The following is a 27,385-nucleotide window of genomic DNA, read 5'->3' as shown; positions in this document are numbered from 1 at the left end:
CTGCCCCTCTCTCTCAACCCCCCATTAGTCCTTCATCGGGTTAGGTCCGCTGTACCTCCTGGCTCTCTCTCTCCCATCTGTCCACCCGTGGTCCAGTCCTCCTCCACTCTTGACGCTCCCGTCCCGGGATACGTTTTTGCTGCAGGGAGGGGGTCTCGCCCATCCTCTACTCCCCTCCAATGTGCCCCATCGCTGCTTTCCAGCAAAAGAGCAAATTCCTACGCCATCCAGGCACTTGCCTCTTCTGTTTCACCGCCCGCATTCCCCACACCCTCCAAGCTCCAGACACACAAGCTTCTTTTCTGTGCCTACGACAGTCATCCCCTGGGCTTTTAACGCTCTTCTCCTGACTGCACGCTTCTTAACTCTGCCCTCTCTTCACCCTTCTGCGTCCAGAGCCAACTGGGCTCACCCGCCAGATTTTCGGCTCCCCTGGCCCACTCTCCCAGCGGGGCCTTCCTCCAAAACACCTGGTTCTGTATTACTTCACATGGATTTGATTAAGATCACTTCTTCCCCACTAGACACTAAGCCCCCTGAGGTCAAAAGCCGTGTTTGCGTCTCCCACCGCGTCCCCGGCACCTAGCACGGTGCGAGCACACAGTCAGTATCCGACAAATACTCGTCGACTCAAGGGCTGACTGAAAGCAGACGTTCACTTGCACACCAGCCACGACTGCTCGTGCATCAGGAGTGTTCGGGAAACAGTTCTTAATGAGGCTGAATTACAGCCAGTTTCAAGTAAGTCAGAAAGACGCGTCATTTACAAAAGATGAAGTGAATTGATTTCGTTCACTCCGCTGCGGGGGCGAGGATGCGGGGAAGCGAATGAACACGGTTCCCTGTGTATGAAAAGGACGCCAAGGAGGACAATTAGGTTGAACTGTGTCCCTACAGAGCCCCAGTCAGAATCCAGCGTGCCCTCCGGTGCCCAGCGTGCTTGGAATAGAGAGGCGGAGTCAATGGTCAACTTGGCAAAACCTTGCTTCTTGGACCTGGATTGGCTTCCTTCGCGTATAGCTTGTCAGGAAAGGAAAGCCTACGCTTTGACCTCCTGCCCCCTCACCAAAAGTCGAAGAAGAGAAAACAAGGTGCCTGCACTGTGTTTGCCAGGCGCCCAGCAGCGAGCTGGGAGATGGGCGCATCCTCTCATGAGCCCCGAGGCCCCACGGGGCAGGCATCGCTGCCAGGGTTTGCCAGCCGCCCCCCACTTGGCAGGAAGCGTCCCTGCTTCCCCGAGCGCTCCCTGAGACGTCAGGACAACACCCCTCATTTGGGGGGTAACTCCTGCCTGCACGTGGCTCACCTGCTCTCTCAGGAAGCCTCTCCCTCTTCCAATGCAGCCCTTTCTCTCTGGACCTCCCGCAGACCGGTCTGCCCAGGGATCAGGAGAACCCAGCCCGAGTCGGACCGCTTAGGTCCAGAACCCGGCTCTGCCACAGCCCTCGGTGAGTCACATGGCCTCCGTGTGCCTCACTTACCCCACCTGTTAAGTGGGTGCGACAGTGCCCACCTCCCACAAAAGCAGAGAATCGTGCCCAGCACAGTGCAACGTCTCAAGAAGCCCTCGCTGTTTGTGCTGGGGGACAAAGGGCGGTCCTCCCTCCCATCCAGCCTAGTCCAATAAGCAAAGAAGTACCGACGTGTCTCATGTCTTCTGTTGGAAACCCCCACGGAACACGCATTTTTTTGTAGGGGGTACGGATGCGTGAGATTATTTACAGCGCGATAACCCCAATTATGAAAATAATAATAAGTTTAGGCATTTGCCGGTTGGCTCAGTAATGAACACCCTGCTCCGGTTAGGGGACAAGACCAAAGAGCCAAGCCCTCCTAAGAAGGCCGTTCCCTGCACACCCCCCGCCTCCTAGCCCATCAAAGGTGGTGTGAGCCCAGTGCTGTGCTAGACAAGGAGCAGCCCCTGTGTATTTCTGCTTATCCTGCTCTCTCTTTGGAAACTGTCTTCAGGGAGCAAGCTTTTCCTCTGCTCCTTCTTGCCCGAAGCTTCTTAGGGCCAGCCCCCATGTGCAGGGGCCCGCAGCGTCCAGAACTGCCCCTCAAGGGTCGGGGGGGGGAGTCTGGCTAACTCTGGGCTTTGGCATCAGGGAGCCCTCGCGGCTGCCCTCCTGGGCCCCAATCCTCAACCCCAGGTAAGACTTGATTCTCCACCGGCCTCTCCTTCTGTCGCGTCTCCTAACTGGAGAGGGGTGTTCACTACTGAGCCAACTGGCAAATGCCAAAACCCGTTATTATTTTAATAATCAGTGTTAATCGTGCTGTAAATAACCTCACTCATCCGGATCCCCTGCAAAAACAGGTGCTCTGTGGGGGCTTCCAACATAATAACATGAGCCAAACAGGTACTCGTTTAATGTTTATTTGCTTATTGGACTAGATTGGATTTAAATGGCTTTGAGCATATGGCCTGTGTTCTCCATTTATCTGGCGTCTCCCTGAGGCCTGGTAACTGGTGCTTACATAAGTAGTGCCTACGTGAACACGCTCTGAAGAAGGGAGGGCTTTGCAGTGGCTGGTGAGCAGTGTGAAATGGCTGCAGGGACCGTGTCAAGCCAAAGACGGGCCTAGAAATTGCATTGTCACGTAGGGTTGTTGGCCCAGAGCAGGAGAACTTGGCCGGGGGATGGGAGGGGTTGACGAGCGAGTTCAGATCTTGTCCTGGTTTGCCTGGGACCCCCCTGGTTTCAGCACTGAAAGTCCCACATCCCTAGGAAAACCAGCATAGCTGGGTCACCTGTCAGGTTTCTAGATCATTAAACTGCACCCCCCGCGAAGAAGTCACAGCATTGCTAGAGCCAGCTCGGAGACCGTAAGGTACGCTCTTAACAAAGGAGTGTCTGTTCAGACCACAAGACACAGAGTGGCCCAGGGTGACACTGTGACACGTGTGGGGTTAAGGCAGAAACAAGGGGCACAGTGCTGGGCAAAGGCAAAGACAAGGTGTGCACGCGACCTCAGCCAAACAAGAGAACAGTGGCATTTGCCTGGAAGACGTCACATGGACAATGAAATGGCTCACGGGCCATGAAATAGCTGGTTGGGGCGCCTCGGTGGCTCAGTCGGTTGAGCATCCGACTTCGGCTCAGGTCACGATCTCGCCGTTCAAGGGTTCGAGCCCCGAGTCGGGCTCTGAGCTGGCCAGCGCCCTGGAGCCTGCTTCGGATTCTGTGTCTCCCTCTCTCTCTCCCCTTTCCCCACTTTTGCTCTGTTTCTCTCTCAAAAATAAATAAATAAACATTAAAAAAAAAAGAGAGAGAGAACTGGTTGTTTGCCCGGCTCAGCTCAACTCTCTCTTCTTCCTTCATAAGGAAACCTCAGGTCTGTTAAGGGATCAGTGTGGACAGCCCCAGGCAATGAGTCACAACTGGCCTAGTCCAGTGGTGTTCATCAGAATCACGGGGAGGCTTCTCAAGAAAGATCATGCCCCCACTCCTGAGCTTCTGGGGAGAGGCCAGAGCATCTGAATTTCTAACAAGTTCCCAGGTGATACGGATGGTCCAGGGGCCACCACATTTATCTGGACAACGGTGCACCCCACTTTCCCAGATATTCGCGCAACTGGCAATGACATTGTGACACAGGCCTGGTGAACAAAATCTCAGCAGAGAATCCTCCGCTGTATTTCTGGGAAAGCATTTTTTCCTGATGAAAAGGGACCGTTACCAGTGGAGTGGCCCTTCAGCCCTCCTGCCTCTTCCTGCCATGAATATGGATGTGAGGTCTGGAGCTGCAGCAGCCACCTTGTGGTTATGAGACAACGAACACAAGCAAAAGGCCAAAGGTGCAGAGAAGCCATTCCCTGTTGTAAAGTCCCTGAGGCCATACCAGCAACCGCCTACCTCTCGACTTACTATGTTAAAAAAAAAAAATACATTGTTATTTGTTCAAGTGCCTGTGAGTCAAGTTTGCTACTAATGGAAGCCAGAAGCATTCTTTTCTGATACACAAAGTCAGCCACACAGGGGTTTGGTATATGCCAACTATTTTATTGTTGGATTTCCAGCCTCATTGTAATCTTACTAAAAGACAGAAGAAGAAAGTTGTTTGTGGTATAAACATAAGGACCAGGCTGCCTGGATATGAACTCTGACTCCACCCCTCACAAGCTGGGTGACCTTGGGGAAGTCACTTAACCTCTCTGTGCCTCAGTCTCTTAACTTATAAAATGGATATACTGAAATACAACGAATCCATACAGGTAAAATATTTAGAATAGTGCTGGCCCTGAAGTAAAGGCAACCAACAGTAGGTATTCTCGCCGTTAGAATTCTGCATGCGAGGTTTTTCCCCATTTTTCGCTTTTATGAGACACGACTCTCATTAAATCATGACCAAACATCACAGGGGTGATGAAGCCAGAGCTGTATTAGCGCCCATTAGTTACTGACCATCACTAGCACCCCGGGTAAACCTGGTTGATCTACCTTTCAAGCCAGTGGGCTCTTTTCTCATTCCCATCAAACCGATTATTTCTAAGGAATGTCACGTTTTTCTTTCAACACGCTATGTTCACGAGGCAGTTTATTCAGAGGCAAATGTGAATTTTCAAGATGGCTAATTACTCTTTCAAATGATCCCTAATGGCAGGTAACCCCCAATCACCATCCCATAAAAATATATGCATTTCGGTATCACACGCATCAGGCAGGGACAGCAAGAAACTGTCCCCTTTCCTGCCTCCCTGAAAAGCTAAACGGGCGGCCGTATGCCTTCACCCAGAAATGCTGATTTCCAACATCGTTTCAAATATCTGAAGATCTACTAAAAACGGCCCTGTCAGCCTCCTCTCTGATTCACCACTGTCCAAGCCAGCTCCATTCACACATCTCTACCTCCTGCCTGACCCTGTAAGCATTGGAGTTTTGGCCCCGAGGATACCCAGGGGACGGTTACCGCCGGTGGAGGGAAAAGCAAGTGCAAAGGCCCTGGGGGGAAATGTGCGTGACGGTCCCCGGGCACAGCAAGCAGGCAAGGCTGGGCGGAGCGCAGCCTGGGAGAAGAGGGAGTGGGGGAGCCGGTCACCCGGGGCTGCGGTAAGGGCTTTGGGAAAGATCCCAATTTGGTTGTGAACCCAGAGAGACCAACCTGCCACATGATGGTAATCCAGGTCATGGGGTCCCGGCAGCTGTCACAGCCCTGCTAAATTAAAGCGAGCTTCGCCGGCAGATGCGGTGGGCACAGAGGATTTCCAGGGAAGCAAAGATTCCCCGCAGGATGCCATGAGGGTAGACACCCGTCACACATTTGTCCACACCCACTGGATGCCCGACAGCAAGAGGGAAACCTCACATAACTACAGACTCGGAGTGACGATGTGTCATATAGGCTCATCAACCGCAACAAAGGTGCCACCCTGGGTGGGGATGCTGATGATGGGGCCGCTCCGCATGTGTGGGGGCAGGGGGCATGTGAGAAGCCTCTGCACCTTCCCTTCAATTTTGCTGTGAACCTGAACTGTTGTGTTTTTTTTAATTTAAATTCAAGTTAGTTAACATACAGCATAGTCTTGGCTTCAGGAGCAGAACCCAGGGATTCATCTCTTACATACGACACCCAGGGCTCATCCCGACAAGTGCCCTCCTTAGTGCCCACCACCCATCCAGACTATTCCCCCACCCATTTCCGCTCCAGCAACCCTCAGTTTGTTCTCTGTATCTAAGAGTCTCTTGTGGTGTGTCTCCTTCTGTTTTTATCTTATCCTTCCGTCCCTTCCCCTCTGTCCATCTGTTTCGTTTCTCAAATTCCTCGTATGAGTGAAGCCGTACGATTTTTATCTTTGTCTAATTTCGCTTAGCATAACACCCTCCAGTTCCATCCACATTGTTGTAAATGGCAAGATCTCATTCTTGTTGATCGCCCAGTAGTATTCCATTATATATATAAACCACATCTTCTTTATCCATTCGTCAGTCGGTGGGCATTTGGGCTCTTCCCATAATTTGGCTATTGTTGAGAGTGCTGCTATGAACATCGGGGTGCAGGTGCCCCTTCGAATCAGCATGTTTGCATCCTTTGGATAACTTCCTAGTAGTGCAAATGACGGGTCACAGGTGGCTCTATTTTTAATTTTTTGAGGCACCTCCATCCTGCTTCTTTAAAAGGTCTATTGAAACGAAACAAAAAACCAGATGGAGCGGGTGGTCAGCCAGCAGCCCAGGAAAGGGAGAAGCAAGCAAGCAGCCTGTCCACACGTGGGAACCAGGGACAGGGGCATTCCCGTCACGAGACTCTGGCCCACTGTGCGTCTACTTCTAGGTCCACCTCTGTGTCTATGGTGCGCTGGCCCTGCTGGGAGCAGAGACTTCGGGGGGGACACACTCGGCTCACGAGGAGCTCGCAGCCCAGCAGGGGACACGGCCAGGTCCCGACGACACTGACGGAGGCGCCGGGGCAGTAGCAGGGTGAGGACCAGGCCCTAGGGAGGGACGTGCTCCGGGCTGCAGGGACGGTCCGTGCAAGTTTTCAAAAGCACAAGACCCCGAGTGTGGGTCTGAGGGATTACAAGCGTTCTGCAGGGGGTAAGGAGAAGGAAAGATCCCAGGAAAAGCTCCCAGAAAAGCAAGAACCCAGTGGCATGAACCAGCAGGACGAGGCCCCAGAACAGCAGGACCAGGGTGTGAGTGGAGACGAACGAGGAGGGTGGTTAACGCACTGGCTCACTGGACATTTCTTCAGGACGAGGATGCACCAGGCCTGAGCAGAGGTTGCAAAACCATTACTCCAACGGGCCCATATCTCCTTGTTGACCAGGGGTTCCCAGGGGCCGATTCGGGCTCACAGGGCGTTCAGTAGGAGTTGTTTTATGATACGTTATTTTATGTTATTTTATCGTATTTTATTTTATGTTATTTTAGAGAGAAAGAGAGAGCGGGGCGCGAGGGCAGAGGGAGAGAGAGAGCTCTCTAGCAGGCTCCACACTCAGCATGGAGCTCAATGCGAGGCTGGATCCCACGACCCCGGGATCATGACCTGAGCCGAAATCAAGAGTCAGACCGTCAACAGACTGAGCCACCCAGGTGCCCCAGTGGGGGGTGTTTTAAAGTATGTTTATTTATTTGGTGTGTGAGAGACAGGGAGTGCGGGAGGGGCAGAGAGAGACAGAGAGAGACAGAGAGCAGCCTCCACGCTGTCAGTGCAGAGCCCGACACAGGGCTCGAACCCACGAACCGCGAGATGGTGACCTGAGCAGAAATCAAGAGCCAGACACTTAACTGAGCCACGCAGGCGCCCCAGTAGGGGTATTTTAGACAGGACGTGAGATCACCGCAGCCCTCGGAAAGAGAGAGCCTTGCTGTGAGCTCACCTGTCGGCTCCGGGGTCTGAGATGGTTCGCAGGCCCGAGAGCCAAAGAAGTGCTTTCTTCTCTCCTTTGCCCGCCATCCCGAGCGCTCCCACCCCAAGTCCTGTTTAGGCTGCTCACTGGCATCCCAGAGGTAACACATCCCCACCCCTCACCCTGGGCCTCACCTGCCTCCCGGCCTCCCCTGTGCACTCTCCCTTCCCTAGAAGCACGTCAGCCTCCCACCCACCCAGGCACTGTCCTGCTGTTCCTCCTGCTGCAATGCTTGGTCCTGGTTCATCCCAACACCAGCTCTCTCCCCTCCTCAGGTGTCTCCCCCCTGGAGAAGTAAAAGATCTTCCCTGACACTCCACCTGGGTGACCTCCCCCCCGGGTGTCCCTACCTCATCACATGGTCACCTCCTCCCTAGTAATTCTCAAGAACTGAAATATCTGTTCTTGTGTCACCTGTTCGTTGCCCATACCCCCATTTTGGAAGGTCAACTCCCCAAGGGCTGGGGCGTTTGCCTGTTTCGCTTGCTACAGTATCTCTGGAGCCTAGCACGGTGCCTGGCATATAGTAAGTGCTCAGTAAATAGCTACTGACCATGAACAGATGAGTCTTGAAAGGGACAAGTCCATGGGAGTACATGAACAATGACAGGGGAGTAGGCACAGCTTCCAGGAAGAGGCAGCCCTTCACTTCTCAGCATCTCCCACGGTCATCTGCGAAATGGGCACAATGCTACCTGCCTTGTAGAGTTGTTAATGGGACAGTAATACAGTAAAGGTAGCAGGACACCCTTCTCAAATTCACGTTCACACGTAACATCATCATAATTGAGGTTGTTCCCCAAAATTGACAGAGTCATTCTTAGGAGAATAAATAGGTGAGAACAGGGTAAAAGGTCCCATGAGATAAGTTCTGAAGAAACAAAGCCTTCTCCTGGCAGATATAACAATACACCGTGTATTCACTCCTCCCACAAATAGACCCTGCTCATGACAAGATGCCCACAGTGAGCAAAGACATAATCCCTAGTGATGTGCAATCTACTAGAAACTGAGTCACAAGAATGTCCGCAAGGAATTCAGGATGGGTTGGAGGGAGGGACACAGCCTTGCAGGTTAACACACACTGGCTGGCCTCCAGTAGAAACAAGAACAGCTATTCTGTTAGCAGTACTGGAGGGATTGGTTACTTACTGGACAAAAACAAAATTGGGGCTCCTGGGTGGTTCAGTCGGTTGGGCATCTGACTTTGGCTCAGGTCATTATTTCACGGTCAGTGAGTTCAGACCCTGCATCGGGCTCTGTGCTGATGGCTCAGAGCCTGGAGCCTGCTTCGCATTCCGTGTCTCCCTCTCTCTCTGCTCCTCCCCCACCCGCACTCTGTCTCTCAGAAATGAATAAACGTTAAAAAATAATTTTTTAGGGGCGCCTGGGTGGCTTGGTTGGTTAAGCATCTGACTTCAGCTCAGGTCATGATCTCACGGTTTGTGGGTTCAAGCCCTACGTCGGGCTCTGTGCTGACAGCTCGGAGCCTGGAGCCTGCTTCTGATTCTGTGTCTCCCTCTCTCTCTGTCCCTCCCCTGCTCATGCTCTGGCTCTCTCTCTGTGTCTCAAAAATAAATAAACATTAAAAAACATTTTTTTTCTAATTTTTAAAAATCAAATGAGTACCTCTCTCTGTTCACTAGATCCCCAAATAATATTCTGAGCAAATCAGAGTTCAATGTAACAATATCCCGAACGATAAAGCTCAGTGCCTGAAAAGGAAACATTTGGTGGATATACCAGGCTCCCCTCTTCCCCATAACTCAAGGAGGCGACCACCCTGGTGCGTGACCTCCTCCGCCAGCAGGTAAGCTAGTTATTCAAAGGCCACAGGCTCACAGGCTGCACCAGGGCTGGGACGGACAGCCCCCTCCCCAGAAAGAGTATACTGAGGAACCATGTGTACATAATTCACTCTAAACACCCAAGACGACTGGTTGCTCCTGGGAACTCTCATGGCATCCCATTCGTGGGTGTGTCCCAACACTCAGGGCCTGGGTGGGACCATCTTGGTACACAGCCACCCTCGTCCCTAAGGTGCAGGTCTCAGCCATGGTTACGCAGAGGACTCATAGTCAGCTTAAGACACAGACCCAGGTCCTGGCCAGTATCCTCTCTGGACATTCTGCTGTTCCTACAGATTTCTCACACACTCTTGCTTGTGTCCCCAGCACAGAGGTGACGATGGCATCTGCTAAAATGAGCTGCAGTCACTGCTTTTAGCCTCATTAAAAACTGTTTTGTTTTCTAGTTGATAAATGTGTTTCAGAAAGCCCAAAGGCCTTTTTTTTCCCCTCACTCTGCACTGTTACCAGCAAAAACACTGTATCGAAAAACATTTAGGAAATCACATCCCTAATTCATACAGGAAAATATTATATGGCAATAATCTCAGGACAGAAGCTCACTTGGATGCTGGTGGAAATGTGGAATCTGTGATAAGGGAAGCGTCAAACACGCGTTTGAGAGAGGAGACTAAGAGCCAGCTTAATAATTCCTCGAAAGCAGTACTGTCTCAGACAATCTGCTTCCTCTGCACCCAGTGTCAGTTTCCTGTGGCCACCATAACAAAGAGCCACAAATAAGGCGTTTAAAACAACAAAGATTTACTCTCTCACAGTTCTGGACACTGGAAGCCTGAGATCAAGGTGTTGACAGGACTGTGCTCCCTCCAAATGCTCTAGGGAAGAATCCTTCCTTGCCTCCTATAGCTTCCTGGAGGCTCGGGGAACCCTTCTCGTGCCTGGGCTTGGACTCCATTGTCATATGGCCTTCCTGCTGCTCTGTCTCCATCTTTCTTCTCTTCTTACAAGGACCCTGGTCATTGAATTAGGGCCCTAGTCCAATATGACCTCATCTTAACTAATTACATCTGCAAAGACCCTACTTGCAAAGACTGTCACATTCTGAGGCTCTGGGTAGACATGAATTTTGGAGGGATGATATTCAACCCAGAGCACCCAGAACAGCACCTGGCCCAGAGAAGAGGATAAATAAATGATGGCTGAATAGATGGATGGATGATGAATGCATGGATGGATGGATGGATGGATGGATGGACGGATGGACGGACAGACAGATGGATGGATGGGAGGAAGGAAGGAAAGAAGGAAGGATAGATGGATGGATGGAGAGATGGAAGGAAGGAAGGAAGGAAGGAAGGAAGGAAGGAAGGAAGGAAGGAAGATGGATGGATGATGGATGGATGGATGGATGGATGGAAGGAAGGACAGAAGGATGGATGGATGGATGGATGGATGGATGGAAGGAAGGATAGAAGGAAGGATGGATGGATGGATGGATGGATGGATGGAAGGATGGATGGAAGGAAGGACGGATGGAAAGAAGGATGGAAGAAGGATGGATGGAAGGAAGGAAGGATGGAAGGAAGGAAGGGAGATGGATGGATGATGGATGGATGGATGGATGGATGGAAGGAAGGATGGAAGAAGGATGGATGGAAGGAAGGAAGGATGGAAGGAAGGAAGGGAGATGGATGGATGATGGATGGATGGATGGATGGATGGAAGGAAGGATGGAAGAAGGATGGATGGATGAATGGATGGATGAAAGAATGAATGACCACACAAATGAGCCCACATTCATGTGTACCTGTACCTACACACTTGTATCTGTCTGAGTTGTAGAAACAAAAATATATTTTGGGCACACTGTGTCATCTGGCTCTTCAGTCTGGTAGGGCAGAATCAAAGCTAACCAGGCTTCAGTCACTTCTCAAAGTAACTTCCAGCTGTGCAACCTTAGAACAAATCCCCTGGGAAGATGTGACACAACCAGATCATCTGTTAGGTCCATGCCGGTTCTCAGGGCAATGCTCCACAGAGGGCGCTTTCCAAGTACTTAAAGCACGACCATTTCTCCTGCAAACAGTTACCAGTTTCCTGATCTTTTTAGGGAAACAACAGTGCAGGATTACAAGCCTAACTTGTGGTTTAGAGTCCACTGATACTTTTCAACTTACCTACTGACCAGCAGAATGGGGAGGGGGTGATAGCCAATAATCAAGAAAATGTCTGCTGCCTCTCCTTTTCGCACAGAAGATAGTATTACTCATCTAATGCTCAATGCTGAGAGAAAGGCGCCCTGGACACTGCTTCTGCCTAACTGCTTTGCTCATCATGAACACTGAAAGGAACTTCCCCAGACAGGAGGAATAAACAAGCCAATATTTGTACTCAGCTGATTATGTTTTGATTTATCTTCTCATTAAACGTAAGCAAACATTCTCCATGGGCATATCTTTGAGGTCCTGGAAATTTTAAATGTCCTCAGTGCCTCTGTTGGGTATTCACCACGGCAAGACTCTAAATTTCCAACTCCTGGGGCCTGATTTTTAATGGCGAAGTTGGCTGGGCTGGGAGGGTCTGGTGGGCAGGTGCAGGATAGCTCTCAGAAGGCAGAAGCACAGGGAGGAGCTGAGGGCTCCAGAAGAGTGACATTGACTGACCCAATTTTTGACCCCTCCCCGTACCCATGTCCTCTGCAAGCTGACCTTCTGGCTCACGAGGTAAAGTGTCCTTCTCCACCCGCTCATTCTCCATTCAGCCACAGCACGTGGATTGATTCGGCCAACGGGGCGTTAGCAGGCTTGATTCAAGCTGAGGCTCGAGAAAGTGCTTGTGCATATCTGCCTCCCCCTTACTCATCTACCCCCACCAGAGGAACACGCGGGCCTACCTTCCGAACAATGACACCCTGGCGATGCCAGTAGCCCAGGACCCAGGTGAAGCCGTCCCAGAGCGACACCCAGCCAATCCCCAGACGAGCGAGAGGGACCAGCTGAGATGAACGGACTCAACCTGCAGGGTAGCGAGGACGTTCAAGGCTTGCTGGTGGAAGCCACCGGTTTGGGGGCAGTTGGCTCTATGGCATTACTGACAAGGAAACCAAGAGGGACAGAAGGAGGGAGGGAGGCGGGCAGGAAAGAAAAAAGGCAAAAAGGGAGGGAGAGAGATACAGGACCAAGGACTATCCTAAGAGGAGTGAGGTGTGTTGGTCATAGAACAGCGAAAACAATCTTCATAAAGAGCAAGAACGTGGGAAGACTCGGTCTATCCCATGTTAAGACCTACTACAAAATCAAGCTACAAAAGTCAAGACCAGGTGGTAGTGAAAGAGGGACAGAACAGGGACCCTGGAAATTGATCCACATAATATGCCCAACTGATTTTTGACAAACGTGCAAAAGCAACTCACTGGAGGAAAACAGCTTCAACTGGATGGCCACAGGCCAAAACCTGGCCCTCCGTCTGAGGCAAGGCAAGAGCCTTTTGGCAAAGGGCTGTGGTCAGATCACTGAGCGGTTTGCCTGCACAGGAACAAGAGGCAGGCCCTGCAGGGAGGTGTGAGGAAGGGCAAGGGTGGCCTGGAGGCAGACTTGCAGAACTCAGTTCCTTGTGGTTGTAGGATGGAGGTTCTTCTTTCTTTCCTTGCTCTTTCAAGATTTTTTTCAATGTTTATTTATTTTTGAGAAAGAGAGGGAGACAGACAGTGTGCGAGCTGGGGAGGGGCAGAGAGAGAGGGAGACACAGAATCCGAAGCAGGCTCCAGGATCCGAGCTATCAGCACAGAGCCCGACGTGGGGCTCGAACTCACGAATTGTGAGATCACGACCTGAGCCGAAGTCGGATGCTTAACTGACTGAGCCACCCAGGCGCCCCGCATCCAGAGGTTTCTAATAGTAGACTAAATCCTTCGCATGCACCAAATCTCTCTCACTTTCCTTTCAGCAACCGGTCAGGAGAGAACTCTCTGCTTTTAGAGGGCTCGTGGGATTAGGTTAGATCCATCTAAACGATCCTTTTTTTACGATATAATGTAACATAATCATGGAAGTGAGGAGGGGTAAGGTGGTCATGGGGCCATCGTAAAATTCTGCCTCCTACAGGGCCAAATAAATGATGACTTCGCCATCATGAACAGCTAAAGAGTAGTGATGTCCCCTCAAACACACACGTGCACGGTCTTGCTTCCTTATTAGCCTAACACAAACCAGAATAATGAGATGAGAAGCCTCCTTGACACTCTTGGGTGTAAACCCATGGCCTCTGGGTTTACAAGATCTTCTGTTTATTTTGTTATTTCCTTCTGGGTCTTCTTGGAAGTCTGGTTCTATTCCAGGCCCTGGACCAGAAACAAACAAACTTGATGCTAGTCACCATGCCCTCCCTACCAAGAGAGTGAGCAAGCACCCTCTAAGTGCCAGAATGGGGTGGAGGGGGAACTTGGGAGGCTCTGGGGTGGGGGCAGGGAGGGGCCAAGAAAGTGCTGATTGGTTTAAAGGAGAAGAAAAGAGGGGCGCCTGGGTGGCTCAGTCAGTTAAGCGTCCGACTTCAGCTCAGGTCACGATCTCACGGTTCCTGGGTTCGAGCCCCGCGTCGGGCTCTGTGCTGACAGCTCGGAGCCTGGAGCCTGTTTCAGATTCTGTGTCTCCCTCTCTCTCTCTGCCCCTCCCCTGCTCATGCTCTGTCTCTCTCTGTCTCAAAAATAAATGAAAACATTTAAAAAAATTTTAAAGGAGCGGAATAGAGATTGTGCATCTCTTGAAAGCACAGGGAAACGTTTTGCTCGCTCAGACATCTCGTGAACGTAGTCAAAAGTTCAGGACTGTTTCCCTCTGACAGAGCCAAATTACATTAAGTCGGAAAAATGAGCCTGGTTTCCAAGCTGATGGGCTGCATGGCGGCTCCCCTGGCCTACAGACTGAGGAGATAATGACATTTTGACAGAGCTGGGGCACGAGACAGCTACCTTCTTGAGTAGGCAACATGGGGGACTGGTCTCACTTCTCTTCTCCATCCCTGAAAAATGCACGTAGGTCATGGGTGTGCCGTGAAAATCCAATGAGATCGTGCATAAAAAGCTTTAGGCCCAGCTCGTACTACACGACCCATCAATGGTCGTGGGGGAGGCAAGGGGATGGTGACAAAGGTGGCATGATCGTGACGATGGTGATGGTTACAGGCTGAACCACGCCCCCCGAAAATCCAGGGGTTGAAGCCTGACCCCCAGCACCGCACATGTGACCACGTTTGGAGACAGGGTGATAAAACGAGGTCGCTGGGGTGAGCTCTGATCCTACAGGCCTGGTGTCCTTGTAAGAAGAGGCAATCAGGACACAGACAGGCACAGAGGGATGACCACGTGAGGATACAGAGTGACGATGGTCATCTACACACCGAGAAGGGAGGCCTCAGAAGGAAGCAACGTGCCCACATTTTGGGCCAGGGCTCCCCAGCCTCTGAGACCGGGGGAGAATAGACTTTTATTGCTTCAGCGCTCAGTCGGTGGTGCTTTGTGACGGTGGTCCCAGCAGGCTAGTACGACAGCGATGGTGACGTGGATGCTGCTGCTGGCAAGACGCAGGGCGAGGCGTCCTGAGGGACTCTAGCTTACGGAAGGGAAACTGCATTCCGTAATCCTCTATGCCCACCACAGTGGGTCCAAGGAAGAGAGCCAGGAGCGCAGGGAGTCATGCAGCACCCAGGCAAGGGAGTGGAGTGGCATGCCTGACGGGAGCAGGACGGGGGGAGAGAAAAGGAGAGCTGAGAAAGACACAGGACCCACATCATGAGAACCCTGGATGTGGCCAGAGGGGAAGCAGGTGAGGGATCCATGATGATTTCTGGCTCCACAGCACTGATAGGTGCAGACAGCGAAGGCTCCAGAGGAGGCAGAGACCGGGGGAGAAAAGAGGACCACGTGAGGGGAAAGAAGCGAGCTTGGTTTGGGGGACGGTGACCTGGGGATCCCTGTGGGAATAAAGAACGGTAGGAGGACGCACCTGGAAGGGAGCCGGAGCACCGTTGGAAGGAATGAGCTGGTCCCCGGTGGGGCACTCTGAGTCGAGAGCAGGGGTTGGGGACAGAACCTGGAGGATGCTGACAGCTGAGGGCATGGAGAGCGGGAATCCCCAGGAGAAACAGAGCCCAGAGGGGTGGGAGAGAATCGGGAGAGTGTCATGGGACCTGTCGTAGTCAGCTTGGGCAGCTATAAGCAACCCCACAGCCTCGGGGGCACAAATAGGAGACATCTACTAATCGTGGTCTGGAGGCCGGGAAGTCCAAGACCAGGAGGACAGCAGGTTCAACTCCTGGTGAGACCTCTCTCCCTGGCTCAGGGAAAGCTCTCTCCTCACCGCGGCCTCACATATGGGCTCACGGTGGAGACAGAGAGCTCTCCTCTCTCCCTCCGCTTACCAGGGCACTAATCCCACCATGGAACCCCACCCTCCAGACTTGATCTCCACCTAATCACCTCCCCATACCCCACCTCCAAATCACATTAGGGGTTAGGGCTTCAACATATGAATTGGGGGTCAGGGTGGGGGTACACGATTCAGTCCATGAAAGACCCCAGGGGAGGAGGGTCCACAGAAGGGTCCATCAAGCCAAATGCCAAAGGCATGAGCTGGTCAGCATCCCTGGTCAAATGATGGTAAATGGACCGACGAATGAATGAATGAATGAATAGCCACAGGGAACACACAGCCACTTTGCCACATTTCTGTGGATGCTTCTCTCTTCTCCTGCTGGCCTTTCCACTGGCCCAGAAGATCTGCATGGACAGGCCTGGGCATGTCCTTCTCAGCTACCCTGGCCCCTTGATGTGGCTGGCCACAACGTGGTGTGTAGGACACGTTTCCTGAGCGGATGGAGGTCTCCTGCCTGTGGTCGGTGGCGGGGCGGGGGGTGGGGGGCGGTGCTCAGCCTCCTCAGCTCTCACAAGGCGACCCAGCACAGACTCAGGTGCAGACAGGCACAACCCCTAGACCCAGCCCCTCCATCAACACGGCTTGGCCTGGGGCTCCCTTAACCTTTGCGGGCTTTGTTTCTATGTTTGCAAAATAAGATCATTTACCTTCAAACTCACGGTGAAAATTAGGAAGCTGACATCCAGCATCCTGCCTGACTGATGGGACCTGTTCTATGTTGTCCTTTGTTCTTGGCATCATTACTAGGGAAGGGGGGCGGCGAAGAGCTCAAGTAGGGGTGGGAGAGAGAGGGACAGAAGCCTAAGCAGGCTCCATACTCAGTGCAGAGCCCAACTCAGGGCTCGATCCCACCACCCTGGGATCACGAGCGGAGCCGAAATCAAGGGTCGGTGCTCAACCGACTGAGCCATCCAGGCGCCCCCTTGATACTCATTATCCTAACGATGTGACAACACACACAGAATGTGAAGCCAGCGCTTCCCTTCCTAGGTCTGGGGCCTGCTGCCTCCTCTATAAAAGGGGAATGAGAGCATCAGCTATACAACAGGTTGTCGTAGGATCAAATTATTTACTATCTATAGGGCACTCAGAGCCAAGCATAGCACTCGGCGGGTTCCCAATCACTGTCCCTAGCCGTTTAGTTGTTCTGTCACCAACAGACAGGCAATCTCAGAATTTCTCCTGATTTCACACATTATCGCTAGACATTACACGCATCCAGTCAACGAGCATCTACGCATATGTGAGTCCCGCATCTCGACGTGTGGGGATTCTCGAACGACTGCCTATTGCAACACAGGCACATGGATGCAGGCATCATTAAAACTTCAAGGAAATTATGGAGTCTGTGCAAAAAAAAAAAAAGCAACTTCTGTGCTCAAGTCACCACGTTATTTCCAGCATATAAAAACATTACTCGGGACGTGGTCGCCTCATGTACGATGTTCTTGCCTCCCAGCGATAAGCTGAGTGCATTCCTTCAGAACTGAAAGTGTCCTTACCTAATTTATTTTAAAAATGGAACATTTTGTAACAGAATCGCACAGCCATGCTTTGCTGCTGAGCTTACGCCTGGGTTGTGTCAGATTCTTGGAAGGAGATAAAACCTTGAGAACAGAAGTCAGGAAGGAAAAAAAAAAAAAAAAAAACCCAGACAATATTTGAGAGCAAAAAAAGAAAAAAAAAAAAAAAAAGGAAAGCTCTCTGGACTTCCCATGTTTCCCACTGTCGAGCAGAGCTCCAAAGCCCTTCTTTTTAGAAAGCTGCTAAGAAAAAGACCCAACTATTTCCTTTTCTGGCCACATGGAAATGGAAACCGTTCCCGCCTGGCGTAAAATCTCCCTAACGCCCCAGGGGTTAGAGGTGCTCCTGTTCCTTCCATGAGCTCTCCCAGCTAACAGGGCATGAGACTTCTCATTCCTAATGCCAACAGGACGTCCTATACAGGACACAAAAAAAGCTTACGGAAGCATGGAGCCCGCCGAAGGTGCAGAAGCGCTCCGCCCCCCCAGGAAGGCCTACCGCATGCAATCCCCACAAGGTGAAGTTGGTTCTGGGGGCCAAAGAGTCCTACTCTTGCACGTGCAAAGCACGGCCGGTACACAGCACATAGGCAGGTTTGCGGTACATGTGTGGTACCAACATTCCATGAGACGTTGAGAGTAGGAGAGGGGATTCAGGAAGCAAACGTGCCAAAAGCCTCTGAAATGTCCAAAAGGCAGGGGTGAGGAAGTGAGAGTGCAGGAGAGGTAGAGACGCACAGGCCTCTGGAGACCAGATGGTCCAGGGGGGGTGGGGGGGGAGGGGAAGCTATGTGCCATCTGGCCAGGCGTCCGTAAGTCACACTAGCTCTTTGGGCACAAGACCTTAGACAGGCAGACAGTCCGGGTGCGTGGGAAAGAACAGTGGCCAGGACAGCCCGGGCCCCCACCCCTGTGGGATTGACCTTCCAAGCAGGAAGACTGAGAGGAAGCGAGCAAATAACTAGGAGTATTGCCAGTGGCAAAAAGCTGCATAAAGAAAATAGAGCAAGGGCGCAGTTAGCCAGTCACGGAGGAAGTGATTCTCCAGGTGGCTAGGGCGGCCAACTTTGAGCAGGTGGCCTCTGACGCTGGACCCAGAGGGAAAGAAGCCTCAGGCATCCAGAAACAGGGAAGCACATTCATGTCCCGCTCGAGGATCAGCATGTGCAAAGGCCCAGAGCAGGAACAAGCTTGGTGTTCCCGAGGACCTGATAAAAGGCGTGTGTGTCTGGAGAAGAGTGGTGGGAAGGGCAGGCAAGAGGCGAGATCCAACAGGCAGGAGGGCAGGTCCACGCAGGCCACACCAGCCACCGTGTATACAGGTTGGAGTGAACCTGAATGCCAGGGGAAGTGACGGAATCAATCAACGTTTGATGTAGAAACCGTGTCCTTATACTGTGGATGCATTCGCCTCTTCAGTCTGAGGGGCTGACCCTCCTGCTTCATGAGAGAAAGCTGGGGAGGGACAGAATTAAGATGAGTGAAGTCAGGCCATGAATCAGACCATTTACATCCTTCAAAAAACCCACTGAGGTTATTATTATGGTGACTGATTTTACATGAGGATAACTGAAGAGGTGAATCAATACCATCAATTTCTCATAGACGATGATGTCGCACGCACGTATGGTTGTTTCTGCTTCAGAAAGTGTCTTCGCCCTTGTCTGACCTTCATGGCAGCCCTGGGAGGGGCACAGAGCAGAGATGCTTGTCCTTGATTTACGGGGAATCAGGCAACCTGGCCAGGCTCCCGTGACCAGCGAAGCCACAGCACCACAGTGAGAGCCCCGCGGCCATCCGCCCCCCCGCCAGGAGCCCCTGTGCTTCTCCTCAGCACCACATCTGGTTTCCCCATACAGATCTGTGAAATGGGTACCAGTCCTGGTTGCACCCTTCCCACTGGCCGTGAGGGAGCTGAAATCTGCATGGGGGCCTTGAAGGTACACGTTTCAAGCTTGGCCCCTGGTGCCATTTCTGCCCCGTCCTCGTTTCTCTTCTTGGTCTTCACTCACGTTTTCACTGCTGCCATCCTCTTGTACTTCAGGTGCCGGCTGAGCCAACTTAAATCTTTTCTAGAATCAGCCAGGAACACAACTTTCAGACTTACACACGGTTTCCCCCCAGGGCAGGGGGCCGTCTGGGAGATCTGGTGGTCCAGGGATTGAAACTGGATTTGGCTCAACTGGATGACTGTGTGCAAATCAACAGGAGAGGCCGGAGGGGCACAAGGAGAGCCCATTCGGACAGCAAAGCAACATGGCAAAGCTAACCAGCCACACAGGACGGCTTGTAATGAGACACTCACAGAGAGGTGGCCTTGAGAACTCCCCAGATCCCTGGGCTCCCAACCAAATTAAAGCATAATGATCCCTGAAAACATGTGACAGCGGCTCAGGGAAGATCCCCAGCTACTCTCTTACTTGCAGAGTATGTTTCTGGCAGACTGTGGCCTCACCAAGTTGCTTGGAGGGTTGGGTCTCTCCCTGACGTGGCTCATTAATACGGCGTCGGGCTGTGGGAAGAGCTGGGGATGCCAAGTATTCCCAGACAAATGACAAGCTCCGACCTGTGGCACGCAGCATGCCACCAGCCCACGAAACAACGAGCCTGCGCTGCTCCCAGTTAGAGCGCCCGCCAGCCACTGCAAGAGGGACAGCATGTTCTGAGGATGTGCTTCTTAGACACTAAAGTCTTTTTATGGGAAGCCAGAAGGGAGTTCTTTGAAAAGATGTGAACAGAACAAGAGGGAGTCCGATGTCTCTGCTCGAGCCTCCTTTTGGAAGAAAATCTGGCGTTTAATAAAAGCTTTCTGGGGGGAAAGGTCAGGAAGATGTTTTATTTATTCACTCGATACGTGTTTACTGGGCGCTAATTATGCGACATTGTCAGGGCTCTGTGCTCTGTGCTGAGACGCCAGAAGAAATAAGACAAACATCATCCCCATCTTCCAGGAGCCTAAAATCCAACAGGAGTCCTGACGTGGCAGAGGGATTTCACCTGTAGTTCGGAGAAGTGCCGAGTGGTGTAAGACATGTTGTGGGAAGGAATATACACAGGGGCAGGGAAGGCTCTTACGAGGAAGTGAATTTAAAACCGAGACTGGATGGATACATGGAGCTGGGCAGTGGTGAAAGTCAGGCAGGAGGGGTGGGACTGGGGAGAGTAGGGGATTCCTGGAAGCAGAAGGAACAGGGGGTTCAAAAGACAGTGAGATGGGGGGAGTGGCGAGAGACGGCCGTGGAGAAGAGGCAGGGACCGACATGCTGGATATTCAAGGCTTGGACAAAGATGCTGTTCCTCATCCGGAGGGTGATGGGAAACCCTAAGGGTTTTAAGTGACAGAGGGGGCTGTGTGTGTGTGTGTGTGTTTGTGTGTGTGTGTGTGTGTGTGTGCGCGCGTGCGTGTGTGTTCAAGGGATGGAATGAAGTAACGGTCATTTAGCAAGATGGCTCACGCACCAGCATGGGCTAGGTTTTGCTGCGTAACAAGCAAACCCCAAATCTTGATGTCTTATAACAATGAATGGGTTGGGGTTTTTTTTTCACTTATATGTGTCCACACAGATCAGCCAGTGGCTCTGTTTCCTGCACTCATTCAGGGACCAAGGCTGACAGAAGCTGTGTCTGACCTACTCTATTCCTACCCCTTTCACTATTGTCTGCGTCTGTCCTTAAAAACTAGCATATTTGCATGTTTCCTTCATTCCCTTCTTCCCAGTGGCTGGCACACAGTAGGCATTCTACTGTATCTGTGAAATAAATTAATCCTGTTCACTTCGGTGGGTCACAGTCATTAGTTGGCCCCTAGAACCAGCCAAGCTCCTCCCTTCCTGCTCCCAGATTCCTCTTCTCCAGCTCTCTGAGAACTCCACGTATGGTTCATTTTTCCAGTCTCATCTTAGATCTCTCGTCCACAGAAAAACCTTCTTGGACCACATTTGTGATGGTCAGCTTTATGTGTTAAACTGACTGGGATATGAGGTGCCTCGAGATTTGGTCAAATATCACTCTGGGTGTGTCTGTGAGGGTGGTTTTGAATGAAATTAACAACTAAATCAGCAGACTGAGTAAAGCAGCCTATCCTTCCTAATGTGGGTGGGCCTCATCCAATCAGGTGAAGGTCTGTTTAGAACAAAAAGCCAACCTTCACCTAAGTAAGAGAGAACTCCTTCTGATGACAGTGTTGAACTGGGAAATCAGGCCTTCCTCCATTCAGACTCAAACTGATACATCAGATCTTGGGTCTCAAGCCCGCCGGCTTTCAGACTGGAACTTAAACCATCGGCTCTCCTGGTTTCTCGGGCCTTCTGACTCAGACTAGAACTACATCACCGGCTCTCCAGCTTTCCAACAGCAGTCTTGGGACGTCTCCGTCTCCATAACTGCATGAGCCAATTCCTTATAAGTCTCTCTATGTATCTACCAACCTGTATCTATCTGTCTGTCTATCTATCCATCCATCCTATTGGTTCTGGGGCTCTGTGTTCCCCGAATTATACAACCTTGTAGCAGACCCTGTTGGTGCCCCACCCATTCCCCTTCAGTCCTTGCCATCACAACGTACACACTGCAAACAGCCGCATCATCTGGCTGGAGGGCTTTCTCGGGCGAGGAGACTCTGTCCTGCCCTGCACAGCGGGTGGGGAGTGCCCAGAACTGAGCAGCCCTCAACCGACAACTGGTGGGCACGGGCGGATCACTATCCCGCGTCCCTTCAACACAGGGTTGGACGACTCTGAGGCATGGGCTATGCTGCTCCCCAACACCTGCAGGTGCCCACGGTGGTAGCTAACTTGCTCAATAAAACGCCTCACTTCCCTTCCTCCCAGGTTTCCTGAGATCATCTCCTACACGAACCGCCTGCACAAGGCTCCTCCTTTCAGGGTTAATTTCTAGAGAAACCCAAACTAAACCACACCCCATCAAGAAGGTCTATACACACCATTTTCTATCACAGCGCCCTGTGTATCTCCTCCCTAACATGTATCATATTCTTTCATTTTTAAGTATTTCTCAGCTCACTGTCCCAACAAGGACACTGCCTATTTTTGTTTCTCTCATGCCCGAGGTGAATTAGTTGTTCAATACACATTGATAAATATCTGTCGAGTAAGTGAACGAAGGAAGGATCAAGCCTGAACATGTGCCTTCTTCCCAGACCTCGGCTCCCTCATTAGGACAATGAGACAGTCACACGCGGCATCTGGAAGTTGGCTCTGGCTTTCGCATCCTGAGACTCTGAGATGTCAGGGGCTGGCGAGACAAGAAAGCACGTGGTGTTGTTGCCGGACAAGACTCTGGATAAGAACGTGGCTTCGTCTGCATTAATTTGACAAGGAAGCTGGGGGTGGGGGAGGGATGGCAATTAGGAGAGGAAAAAAGAGAGAGGGGGGATAAAACCCTCCTTCGAGGTGGTCTTTGGTGGCTAATGATGGAGTGCAGGCGTGTGGAGCAGGAACACTGGGAGTGTTTGCATATAAATTGCCTTTTAAGGTTTCCATTCTTCAAGACTAATGAGTGTTTCAGACTTAAACATAACTATTCTCTACTAATTACTGTTTTGGTCGCTCTCCTGTTTTTTCCTCATGATTTCTACTTGTGATTCGAGGAGGTAGAAAGATGACCGTGCTTCCTGGGAGTCAACCACCCTCAGCATCGGCAGATTTCAGGTTTGCAGGTGATCCTGAAGCCTTGGCATGTAAAGAAGCGTAATGTCACATGAACTTGAATTTGAACATGAACTTGAATCACACCTTCTGCAAGTCACTTGACTGGTTGACAGACAAAAGAATAAATAGAAAATCTGAATAGTCCTGTATCTATCAGGCAGCTGAATCTACAATTAACTATATTGCCACAAATAAAACTTCAGGTCCAGATGGCCTCAATGGTGAATTATTCCATGGAAGTATAAAAGAACACCAGAATTATGTAAATTCTTCCAGAGAACAGAAAAAGGGGAACATTTCCCAATGTGTTTTATGACATCAGCATAATCTTGATGCAAAAACATGAGATGAACATTACAAGGAGAAAATTACAGGTCAATCTGGCTCATGAATATACATGCAAAAATTCTAAGCAAAATATTAGCAGATTGAATCCAGCAACATGTAAAAGAATTATTACATCATGACCAGATTCGGTTTATCCCAGAAATGAAAGAGATAGCACTCACAGACTGAAGGGGGAAAAGGCATTTGAACGAATTTTTTTTTGACGAATAAAAAATGTTTGCTAATGGCCAATACCCATTCATGGTAAAACACAGTAAATCTAAGAGTTGCCTTTGAATCTGATAAAGAGTATCTATAACACACCTACAGCAAACATTATGCTTAATGGTTATGCATTTAAAGACGCTAGAAAAGAGAAAAAAGTTTATCACCACCATTTCTATTCAATATTTTACTAGAGGTCCTAGACAATTTCACACACACACACACACACACACACACACACACACACACACACAAATAAAAGGTACGGGTTTGGGGGCACCTGGGTGGCTCAGTTGGTTAAGCGTCCGACTTTGGCTCAGGTCATGATCTGATGGTTTGTGAGTTTGAGCCCCGCGTCGGGCTCTGTGCTGACAGCTCAGAGCCTGGAGCTGCTTCAGATTCTGTGTCTCCCTTCTCTCTCTGCCCCCTTCCTCACTAACACTCTGTCTCTCTGTCTCAAAAATAAAAAAAAAAAAAAAAACATTAAACGACATTTTTAAAGGTACAGGTTTGGAAAAGAAAATATCAAACATTCTCACTCACATAAGTCATAATATGTAGCAACCCCAAAATAATCTACAGACTAATACACTTAGTGAGCAAACTTAGAAAGGACAGAGAATAGATCAATAGGCAAAAAAGCAATTATATTCCTATGTATCTCTTTAAAATCACATTCAGGGAGCATTAACTAATTCAACATCTTTGAAAAGATGGGCAAGATCTCTCTACAAGCCTCGTGGGGAAAAATACCGTAAGACTTCAAAACCAACATGCCATGTTCACAGACTGGAAAACTCAGTATTTTAAACATGTCAACCGACTGCCGAACTTTTCCACCCCGTTAACAAAACCCTAGCCATTTCTGAAAGAAAAATGGACAACCTGCTCTTCTAGTTATGTGGAAATGTAAAGGGCCAAGGGGAGCCACTGCGATCTTGAAGAGTAACTGAGAGAAGTTAAAATGACACATCTAAACTTTGAAATTTAGGGGAACTGAGGCTTTATATTATTGGCAGAGGGACTGACACACAGAATAAAAAAGAGTAGAGTCCGGGGGCGTCTGGGTGGCTCAGTACGTGAAGCGTCCGACTTCGGCTCAGGCCATGATCTCACACTCCGCGAGTTCAAGCCCCGCATCGGGCTCTGTGCTGACAGCTCGGAGCCTGGAGCCTGCTTCGGATTCTGTGTCTCCCTCTCTCTCTGTCTCTCCACCCCCCTCAAGAATAAATAAACGTTAAAAAATTCTTTTAAAAAGATGGTCGATATACATATAAAAATGTGCTCAAGCCCATTAGGCATCAGGGAGCTATGAATGGAAATCACTGTGGACTGTTACGACATACTCCTAAGGATGTCTAAAATTATAAAGAATGGCCGCACTCAATGTTGGCAAAGATGCGGAAAAACTAGAATTCTCACATGTTGCTACTGGGAGTGGAAATTGGTAAAACACTCAGGAAAATCAGAGCTGAGCGTTTGCATGTGACCTACCAATTCCATTCCAAAGTAAATATCCAAGAAGTTGCAGAAACATCAAAACACAGGCGCATGACATATACAAGGCTTGTTCCAGCCCCAAACTGGAAACAATCCAAAACCCTTCAATAGAACAGATTGTAACATACTCAAACACTGAAATACTACCCACCAACAAGAATAAACAATCTACCACTAGGTGAAACAGTAACAGTGATCCCCAGAAACATAATGGTGAATAAAAAGTCACATACAAAAGAAGACAATGGACAGGTGTGCTTCCACACAAAGTTCCAAACCTGGAAAGGTCCAAATGAAAGTGATGAGGTCAGAGCAATGGTCACCTTTTGGAGCAGGCGAGTGGAGGAGAGCAGAAGGGGGGGTTCTTGGGGCCAGTAACGTTATGTTTATGCTATTATTTTTTGGTGTGCCAGAGACTCAACTTATTTTTCTTCTGTTTGTTTTTCTTTTTTGTGGTAAGAACACTTCACCTGAGATCTACTCTCTTAACAAATTTTTAAATGTACAATATATTGTTGTTGACTACAAACACAACGTTGTAGCAGACCTCTAGAACTCACTCATCTTGCAAAAGTCAAACTTTACGCCCATTGATTAGTAACGCCCAAATCCCCCCTCCTCCCACCTTCTGGCAACTACCACTCCACTCTTTGATTCCATGAATTTGACTATGTTAGATAACTCATAAAGGGAATCGGGCAAAATTTGTCTTTCTGTGACTGATTTATTTCACTTAGCATAATGTCCTCAAGGTATATTCATGCTGTTACATATTACAGAATTTCCTTCTTTTCTAAGGCTGATAGAATTCAAATGTATGTATACAGATCATTTTAACTTTTTTGAAAGTTTATTTCTTTTGAGAGAGAGAAAGGGAGAGTGTGTGGGAGGGGCAGAGAGAGAGAGGGAGAGAGAGAATCCCAAGCAGGCTCTGCACTGCCAGCGTAGAGCTCAATGTGGGGCTCGAACTCACAAACCATGAGATCATGACCTGAGCCCAAGTCGGACACTTAACTGACTGAGTCACCCAGGCGCCCCCACAACATTTTTGTATCTATTCATCTGTTGACAATCCCTAATAACCACTTACTCTTTTCTAAGTTTTTATTTAAATTCAGTTAATTAACATACAGTATAATATTAGTTTCAGGTGGACAATGTACTGATTCAACACTTCCATACATCACCCGCTGCTCATCATGACCAGTATAATCCTTAATCCCCATCACCTATTTCACCATCCCCCCCTCCCCTCACCTCTCATAACCATCAGTGCATTCTCTATAGTTAAGAGTCTATGTCTTGGTTTTCCTCTATTTTTTTCCCATTGCTCATTGTTCCTTAAATTCCACATGTGAGTGAAAATATACAGTATTTATCTTTCTCTGACATATTCTGCTTAGCATAGTACTCTCTAGATCCATCCATGTTGTTACAAATGACCCCTGAGTAACATTCTGGTATATATATATATGTGCCCCATCTTCTTTATCCACTCATCGGTTGGTGGACACTTGGGCTGTTTCTGTAATTTTGCTGGTGTAAATAATGCTTCTATAAACATCGGGGGGGGGTGTGCCCCTTCGAATCCGTATTTTTGTATTCTTTGGATAAATACTAGTAGTGCAAATGCTAGATCATCGGGTAGTTCTATTTGTAACTTTTTGAAGAACCTCCATACTGTTTTCCAGAGTGGCTGCACCAGCCTGCATTCCCACCAGCAGCGCAAGAGGGCTCCCCTTTCCCCACATCCTCGTCAACACTTGCTGTTTCCTGTGGTGTTGATTTTAGCCATTCCGACAGGTATGAGGTGATACCTCATTGTAGTTTTGACATGCCTTTCCCTGATGATGAGCGATGTTGAGCATCTTTTCACGTGTCTGTTGGCCATCTGGATGTCTTCTTTGGAAGAATGCCTATTCGCGTCTCCTGCCCATTTTTTAACTGGATTATTTGGCTTTGGGTTGTTGAGTCTTACAAGTTGGTTACAGATTTTGGAGACTGGACTTTTATCCGATTGGTCATTTGCAAATATCTTCTCACATTCCAGAGGTTGCCTTTTAGTTTTGCTGATTGTTTCCTTTGCTCTGCAGAAGATTTTCATCTTGATGAGGTCCCAATAGTTCATTTTGACTTCGTTTCCTTGGCCGTTAGCAACATGTCTAGTAAGAAGATTGGCTACAGCCAATGTCAAGGAAGTTACTCTGTTCTCTTCTAGAATTTTTATGGTTTCAGGTCTCACACTTAGGTCTTTAATATATTTTGAGTTTATTTTTGTGTATGGTGTAAGAAAGTGGCCCTGTTTCATTCTTCTGCATGATGCTGTCCACTTTTCCAAGAACCGTTTGTTGAAGAGACCGTCTTTTTCCCAGTGGAGATTCTTTCCTGCTTTGACGATTAGTTGACCATGTACGTGTGGGTCCAGTTCTGGGTTCTCTATTCTGTTCCTTGGTGTATGTGTCTGTTTTTGTACCAGTGCCACACTGTCTGAATCACTACCGCTTTGTAACACAGCTTGAAGTCCGGAACTGTGATGCCCCCAGCTTTGCTTTGC

At 49.7% G+C, this 27,385-nt stretch overlaps 1 protein-coding gene across 6 annotated transcripts in view; it reads right to left on the bottom strand.

The window, feature by feature from the left end:
* The window catches only part of STK32B (serine/threonine kinase 32B), a 397,674-nt gene that overhangs the window by 306,376 nt on the left and 63,913 nt on the right, over window positions 1–27,385 (bottom strand). The window lies entirely within an intron of this gene.

Source organism: Panthera pardus, unplaced genomic scaffold (assembly GCF_024362965.1).
Source record: "Panthera pardus isolate Hobbes unplaced genomic scaffold, ASM2436296v1 HiC_scaffold_13, whole genome shotgun sequence".
Classification (NCBI taxonomy): domain Eukaryota; kingdom Metazoa; phylum Chordata; class Mammalia; order Carnivora; family Felidae; genus Panthera; species Panthera pardus.
This window is presented reverse-complemented; position numbering and strand designations above follow the sequence as displayed.